Here is an 8,576-nt window from a genome sequence, read left to right on the forward strand (position 1 = left end):
TTTCCAAATTTTGAAGGATGACTTTTGGCCTCTAACGGCCTTCCTTACTCTGCCGTTTATGGTGTCTGCCAGGCTGAGCTGGCAGCGCGGCCGGGGCCGGTCCAGTGCCAGGACGGGGAATCACTCCGTCCTCTCGGGAGTGGTGCGATTAGCCAGGTCAGGGTCTGCCCCCAGCCCTGGCCAGACTCCCTCAGGACCACTTGCCTGGAGAGAGGATGACCATACGTCCCCGTTTGGCTGGAGCAGTTCCCTTTTTAAGCTCTGTTCCGGCCATCCTGCCTTTTTTTTTTTTTTTTTTTTTTTTTTTCCTTTTTTGACAAAAACGGCCATTTATCCCGTTTGCTCTTGCCAACTGATGAGTTGGCAAGAGCAAATAAACAAATGCCCAGTTTACCAAAAAAGTCTGGTGCGACCCCCTAGCGGGGCGTGGAGGAACGTGCGTGTGTGTGTGTGGGGGGGGAAGAGTGGCGACACGAGGTGTCAGGCAGCAGGGCTTGTCGGGGGCGGGGCCCTAGCCCTAGCCCCAGGTAGAATGGAGCTTGGGGGGGGATAGGGGCCAGCCCCAGCCCCTGGCAGCGGTGTGGGGAGGGTGTCAGCCCCAGATCCTGGCAGTGGTGGGGGGAGGCGGGGCGAAGGAGGGGTCAGCCCCTGGCTGCAGTGTGGGGAGCTGTGGGGGAGGGGTCAGCCTGTGGGAAGGAGCAGAAAAGAGCGTTGGGGCTGCGGTATAGCACTTGCATAGGCTTTCTTTGCCCTGTTTTGCTGTAAGAGTTAACAGTGAGAGATTGCTAGTCCCACGTCAGTGGGTGGGTCTGTGCAAATTAGGAGCGTCCAGGGAAACCAGCAAGAGGAAGGCGGCTGCAAGACTTGTCTGTCTTTGAAGAGAATTGTGTGTTAAGGGTTCTTGCTTTGAATTCTTCCACGGGAGTCATTGTGGGGAAGGGTTCCTCACTTAGAGTTACCTAGTTATGGTGTTTGTTGCGTGTCTGGGAGCTCGTCACGGTGAGGTAGAAAGCGGTGGGCGCAGAGGTGTGCGGTGCGTCGCAGGCTCTCAGCATCGCTTCTTGGCTCCTTGGAGCTCAGATCAAGTGTAGTATCTGTTCTTATCAGTTTAATATCTGATATGTCCTTTATTTAAGGACTGTATATTAAATTGATTTTTGGAACAGGGGGCTGGATTAGGAGCTTGCTCTGCCCACCCCATGCATTGACCTGGTATTGCAGTGTCTCCAGGAACAGTGCATCTCCTTTTGGGGAAGAATGTTCTGGTTTGAAAAGTAGAAAGAATTTTACTGTGATGATGCTTCTTTAAAGCAGATTTTTTTCAAGTAGTTGAGAAATCTGTACCGCTGTGGTTTCTTTGTGACAAAGTATTCTTGCAATTGCTTGGGAGTGTTTTGTGGGGCTACAGATGTAGGGTTTTCTGTCTCACTAGAGGATTGTTTGAGAAGCTGGGATCCTTCTTTCTGCTGTGAGTCTTTTCAACAGTAATGAGGGACAAATGCTTTCCAGACTGTGGGTCTGTTGGGGAGTCGGTTGGTTGGTTTTTTGTTTGTTTGTTTTGGGAGGGGAGGGGCGGGGCGGGGATCAGTAATATTTGAGGTCACACGTATCTCAACAGCTGTGTGAGTTACACAGACTTCTCCCCGCCCAGCCCATGTCCCATGTATCTTGGTTTGTAAGATCAAGACAAGGCACTAGGTGTCATGCTGCGCCCGGCACACAGGGGTCCCAATCCTGATTCTTCCCCCCCACCCCCGAACCTACTGTAATGTAAACGCTAAATAATAATCCTTAACTTCTCAGCGTTGCCACCCTGACCATTGGAAAATCATGAGTCAGACTCCCCAAAATCACGAGATTGGCTTAAAAATCATGAGGATTCTTTAAAAAAAAAATGTAATGTGGGTTCTCTTTATTTCCCTTCCGGTTTCTGAACCAGGCAAGATAGGAACTTACCTTTCTAGTGCAGCCAGGGCTCCAGAGAGCAGGAGCCCCGGACACCCAGGGCTGGCAGACAGCAGGGGGCTCCTCGTGGTTGTGTGTTCCGGACTTCCATTTCACCAACCAAGTATCAAATGTGAACTCCACTAGAACAGCCTTAACATGGAGTCACAGACAGCCCCCTTGGGCACCCTGAATCCATCTTGCCACCCAGGTGAGCCTGCCTTTGTGACAGATGGTCCCTTGCACCAAAAACCATAACAATATTCCGGTCCCTCGGACTGGTCACTCAGCCAGCTGAATTGCACCTCAGATCTCAAACCGAAGACAATGTTCGTGGCCAATCCTATAATAAACTAGCTAAATCTTTCCGAACTAGGAAAAGAAATAAGAAATTATTTACCAGGTTAAAGCAGGTAAACATACACACAAAGGAGTTACAGTCTGAGGTTTCAAAAAGTAGTAGAAGCTGCTGGAACATGCAAGCTCTGTAGATCCTTTAGGGTTAACCCTAGCCAAACAGCCGGGATCCCTTGCTTATGCTTATGCTTGTAAGGCATGCCATCCCCCTGAAGTCCAAGCAGCATAGGGACAACAGTTTCTTCTTGACAGGGATTTTTATTCCATTCCCCCCAGAGCTGGTGGGGCAAGTGTTTGTGCAGGTCTCTGCCTCCTCGTGGGTGGGGGTGTGAGGCGGAGCAATCAACCAAGCCTTTTGTCCACGGATGATCCACAGTGGCTTATCTGTTGTCTCAGGGTCTTCTCTTGGTGGAAAGGAGATGACTCCTCTTCTGGTAAACTAGCATTTCACACTTGGGAATGCTTCTCTCCTGACTGGTGGCGGCCAGGGGGTTTACAGTTTTAGAGCCAAGGCTTATATATCACCTTATAACGTGGGATACAGATATTATAGGTGAGAAGAATGCATGCAGCAACTCACCAGCTTTTCATAAAGTCTAAACACGAAACACATTTTTATAAAAATAATGCCCGTTTTAACAACGCTAACACACAGGTGAGCAAGACTAGTTTCCAGCCATGCATTTGTCACTTTTCTAGGGGCCTTGACATAAGCTGGCACCTGGTCTGCCAGTGTCAGAGAAGAGGATCTTCCCTCTTATCCCCAGGGGTCCCCCAGGGGTCTGTACTGGGACCAGTACCGTTCAACTTATTCATAAATGACCGGGGGAAAGGGGTAAACAGTGAGGTGGCAAAATTTGCAGACGATACAAAACTACTCAGAATAGTTAAGGCCAAAGCAGACTGCCAAGAGCTACAAAGAGCTCTCGCAAAACTGGGGGACTGGGCAACAAAATGGCAGAGGAAAGTCAGTGTTGATCAATGCAAAGTAACGCACACTGGAAAACATAATCCCAGCTATACCTATAAAACGATTGGGGGCGGGGGAGGGGGAGGGGAAGGGTCTAAATGAGCTGTTACCACTCAAGAAAGAGACCTAGGAGTCATTGTGGACAGTTCTCTGAAAACATCCACTGAATGTGCAGTGGAGTGTTGGGAATCATTAAGACAGGGATAGATAATAAGACAGAAAATACCTGCGTGCTGATGCGGTCGCTCCATCTCAAAAAAGGCATATTGGAATTGGAAAGATTCAGAAAAGGGCAAGAAAAATGATGAAACAGCTTCTGTATAAGAAGAGATTCTTAAGATTGGGCCTTTTCAGCTTGGAAAAGAGCCGACTAAGAGGGGATACGATGGAGGTCTATAAAATCATGACTGGCGTGGAGAAAGTAAATAAGGAAGTGTTATGTACTCCTTCTCATAATACAAGACCTAGGGGTCACCAAATTAAATTTACAGGCAGCCGGTTTAAAACAAACAAAAGAAAGTATTTCTTCACACAACACACAGTCAACCTGCGGAACTCTTTGCCAGAGGACGTTGCGAAGGCCAAGAACATAACAGGTTTCAAAAAAGAACTAGATAAATTCATGGAGGATAGGTCCATTGATGGCGCTTAGCCAGTGGTATCCCTAGCTAACCCCTATTTGCCAGAAGCTGGGAATGGGCGACAGGGGATGGATGATTGCCTGTTCCGTTCATTCCCTCTGGGGCCCCTGGCATTGGCCGCTGTCAGAAGACAGGATACTGGGCTAGATGGACTTTTGGTCTGACCCAGTTTGGCCGTTCTTACGCGCTTATCCCATAACCACTTAAGTTTTCTTTTAGAGCCTTCGGTGAGGGACCCCGTCAAAGGCTTTCTGAAAATCCCAGTTCGCAGTATCGACTGAATCATCCTTATCCACATGCTTGCTGAGATCCTCAAAGAATTCTAGAAGATTGGTGAGGTAGGAGTTCCCTTTACAAAAGCTGTGTTCACCCTTTCCCAATACATCCTGTTTATCTGGGTGCCTGATCATTCTTTACTACCAATTTGCCTGTTACTGAAGTTAGGCTCAGCAGCCTGCAATTGCCAGGGTCGCCCCTGGAGCCCATTTTAAAAATTGGCATTACATTAGCTACCTGCCAGTCGTCTGCAACAGAGGCTTGCTTCAGTGGTAGCTTGCGTACTACGGCTAGTAGTTGTGCAATTTCATCTCTGAGTTCCCTCAGAACTCGTGGTCGAATGCCATCTGGTCCTGGTGACTTATTCCTGTTTAATTTAACCATTTGTTCTAAAACCTCTTATACTGGGATGGGACTTCAGATTTGTCACCCAATAAGGACAGCTCCGATGTGGGACTCTCCCTCCCGTCCTCTGCAGTGAAGACAGCTGCAAAGAATTCATGAAGCTCCTCTGCAATGGCCTTGTCTTCCTAGAGTGCTCCTTTGTCAGCTAGTGGCCCCACCGCCTCTTTGGCAGGCTGCCTGCTTCTGATGTACTTTAAAACATTCTTATGGTTAGCTTTTGTGTCGTTAGCACGTTGCTTCTCAGATTCTTTCTTGGCCTGACTTGTTATACTTTGACACTTACCCGGCCAGAGTTCGTGCACCTTCCTATTATCCTCACTAGGATTTGATTTCCAAATTTTGAAGGATGACTTTTGGCCTCTAACGGCCTTCCTTACTCTGCCGTTTATGGTGTCTGCCAGGCTGAGCTGGCAGCGCGGCCGGGGCCGGTCCAGTGCCAGGACGGGGAATCACTCCGTCCTCTCGGGAGTGGTGCGATTAGCCAGGTCAGGGTCTGCCCCCAGCCCTGGCCAGACTCCCTCAGGACCACTTGCCTGGAGAGAGGATGACCATACGTCCCCGTTTGGCTGGAGCAGTTCCCTTTTTAAGCTCTGTTCCGGCCATCCTGCCTTTTTTTTTTTTTTTTTTTTTTTTTTTCCTTTTTTGACAAAAACGGCCATTTATCCCGTTTGCTCTTGCCAACTGATGAGTTGGCAAGAGCAAATAAACAAATGCCCAGTTTACCAAAAAAGTCTGGTGCGACCCCCTAGCGGGGCGTGGAGGAACGTGCGTGTGTGTGTGTGGGGGGGGAAGAGTGGCGACACGAGGTGTCAGGCAGCAGGGCTTGTCGGGGGCGGGGCCCTAGCCCTAGCCCCAGGTAGAATGGAGCTTGGGGGGGGATAGGGGCCAGCCCCAGCCCCTGGCAGCGGTGTGGGGAGGGTGTCAGCCCCAGATCCTGGCAGTGGTGGGGGGAGGCGGGGCGAAGGAGGGGTCAGCCCCTGGCTGCAGTGTGGGGAGCTGTGGGGGAGGGGTCAGCCTGTGGGAAGGAGCAGAAAAGAGCGTTGGGGCTGCGGTATAGCACTTGCATAGGCTTTCTTTGCCCTGTTTTGCTGTAAGAGTTAACAGTGAGAGATTGCTAGTCCCACGTCAGTGGGTGGGTCTGTGCAAATTAGGAGCGTCCAGGGAAACCAGCAAGAGGAAGGCGGCTGCAAGACTTGTCTGTCTTTGAAGAGAATTGTGTGTTAAGGGTTCTTGCTTTGAATTCTTCCACGGGAGTCACTGTGGGGAAGGGTTCCTCACTTAGAGTTACCTAGTTATGGTGTTTGTTGCGTGTCTGGGAGCTCGTCACGGTGAGGTAGAAAGCGGTGGGCGCAGAGGTGTGCGGTGCGTCGCAGGCTCTCAGCATCGCTTCTCGGCTCCTTGGAGCTCAGATCAAGTGTAGTATCTGTTCTTATCAGTTTAATATCTGATATGTCCTTTATTTAAGGACTGTATATTAAATTGATTTTTGGAACAGGGGGCTGGATTAGGAGCTTGCTCTGCCCACCCCATGCATTGACCTGGTATTGCAGTGTCTCCAGGAACAGTGCATCTCCTTTTGGGGAAGAATGTTCTGGTTTGAAAAGTAGAAAGAATTTTACTGTGATGATGCTTCTTTAAAGCAGATTTTTTTCAAGTAGTTGAGAAATCTGTACCGCTGTGGTTTCTTTGTGACAAAGTATTCTTGCAATTGCTTGGGAGTGTTTTGTGGGGCTACAGATGTAGGGTTTTCTGTCTCACTAGAGGATTGTTTGAGAAGCTGGGATCCTTCTTTCTGCTGTGAGTCTTTTCAACAGTAATGAGGGACAAATGCTTTCCAGACTGTGGGTCTGTTGGGGAGTCGGTTGGTTGGTTTTTTGTTTGTTTGTTTTGGGAGGGGAGGGGCGGGGCGGGGATCAGTAATATTTGAGGTCACACGTATCTCAACAGCTGTGTGAGTTACACAGACTTCTCCCCGCCCAGCCCATGTCCCATGTATCTTGGTTTGTAAGATCAAGACAAGGCACTAGGTGTCATGCTGCGCCCGGCACACAGGGGTCCCAATCCTGATTCTTCCCCCCCACCCCCGAACCTACTGTAATGTAAACGCTAAATAATAATCCTTAACTTCTCAGCGTTGCCACCCTGACCATTGGAAAATCATGAGTCAGACTCCCCAAAATCACGAGATTGGCTTAAAAATCATGAGGATTCTTTAAAAAAAAAATGTAATGTGGGTTCTCTTTATTTCCCTTCCGGTTTCTGAACCAGGCAAGATAGGAACTTACCTTTCTAGTGCAGCCAGGGCTCCAGAGAGCAGGAGCCCCGGACACCCAGGGCTGGCAGACAGCAGGGGGCTCCTCGTGGTTGTGTGTTCCGGACTTCCATTTCACCAACCAAGTATCAAATGTGAACTCCACTAGAACAGCCTTAACATGGAGTCACAGACAGCCCCCTTGGGCACCCTGAATCCATCTTGCCACCCAGGTGAGCCTGCCTTTGTGACAGATGGTCCCTTGCACCAAAAACCATAACAATATTCCGGTCCCTCGGACTGGTCACTCAGCCAGCTGAATTGCACCTCAGATCTCAAACCGAAGACAATGTTCGTGGCCAATCCTATAATAAACTAGCTAAATCTTTCCGAACTAGGAAAAGAAATAAGAAATTATTTACCAGGTTAAAGCAGGTAAACATACACACAAAGGAGTTACAGTCTGAGGTTTCAAAAAGTAGTAGAAGCTGCTGGAACATGCAAGCTCTGTAGATCCTTTAGGGTTAACCCTAGCCAAACAGCCGGGATCCCTTGCTTATGCTTATGCTTGTAAGGCATGCCATCCCCCTGAAGTCCAAGCAGCATAGGGACAACAGTTTCTTCTTGACAGGGATTTTTATTCCATTCCCCCCAGAGCTGGTGGGGCAAGTGTTTGTGCAGGTCTCTGCCTCCTCGTGGGTGGGGGTGTGAGGCGGAGCAATCAACCAAGCCTTTTGTCCACGGATGATCCACAGTGGCTTATCTGTTGTCTCAGGGTCTTCTCTTGGTGGAAAGGAGATGACTCCTCTTCTGGTAAACTAGCATTTCACACTTGGGAATGCTTCTCTCCTGACTGGTGGCGGCCAGGGGGTTTACAGTTTTAGAGCCAAGGCTTATATATCACCTTATAACGTGGGATACAGATATTATAGGTGAGAAGAATGCATGCAGCAACTCACCAGCTTTTCATAAAGTCTAAACACGAAACACATTTTTATAAAAATAATGCCCGTTTTAACAACGCTAACACACAGGTGAGCAAGACTAGTTTCCAGCCATGCATTTGTCACTTTTCTAGGGGCCTTGACATAAGCTGGCACCTGGTCTGCCAGTGTCAGAGAAGAGGATCTTCCCTCTTATCCCCAGGGGTCCCCCAGGGGTCTGTACTGGGACCAGTACCGTTCAACTTATTCATAAATGACCGGGGGAAAGGGGTAAACAGTGAGGTGGCAAAATTTGCAGACGATACAAAACTACTCAGAATAGTTAAGGCCAAAGCAGACTGCCAAGAGCTACAAAGAGCTCTCGCAAAACTGGGGGACTGGGCAACAAAATGGCAGAGGAAAGTCAGTGTTGATCAATGCAAAGTAACGCACACTGGAAAACATAATCCCAGCTATACCTATAAAACGATTGGGGGCGGGGGAGGGGGAGGGGAAGGGTCTAAATGAGCTGTTACCACTCAAGAAAGAGACCTAGGAGTCATTGTGGACAGTTCTCTGAAAACATCCACTGAATGTGCAGTGGAGTGTTGGGAATCATTAAGACAGGGATAGATAATAAGACAGAAAATACCTGCGTGCTGATGCGGTCGCTCCATCTCAAAAAAGGCATATTGGAATTGGAAAGATTCAGAAAAGGGCAAGAAAAATGATGAAACAGCTTCTGTATAAGAAGAGATTCTTAAGATTGGGCCTTTTCAGCTTGGAAAAGAGCCGACTAAGAGGGGATA

At 48.8% G+C, this 8,576-nt stretch overlaps 2 non-coding genes across 2 annotated transcripts; both read left to right on the forward strand.

Moving 5' to 3' along the window:
- The first annotated feature begins 1,053 nt into the window (after positions 1-1,053).
- Positions 1,054-1,246, forward strand: LOC144261683 (U2 spliceosomal RNA). The gene has a single exon (XR_013345385.1). It is a non-coding gene; the product is annotated as a U2 spliceosomal RNA (small nuclear RNA).
- A 4,729-nt stretch (positions 1,247-5,975) lies between these two features.
- On the forward strand, positions 5,976-6,168 carry LOC144261681 (U2 spliceosomal RNA). Its single transcript, XR_013345383.1, has one exon. It is a non-coding gene; the product is annotated as a U2 spliceosomal RNA (small nuclear RNA).
- Positions 6,169-8,576: the final 2,408 nt, after the last annotated feature.

Source organism: Eretmochelys imbricata, chromosome 2 (assembly GCF_965152235.1).
Source record: "Eretmochelys imbricata isolate rEreImb1 chromosome 2, rEreImb1.hap1, whole genome shotgun sequence".
Taxonomy (NCBI): domain Eukaryota; kingdom Metazoa; phylum Chordata; order Testudines; family Cheloniidae; genus Eretmochelys; species Eretmochelys imbricata.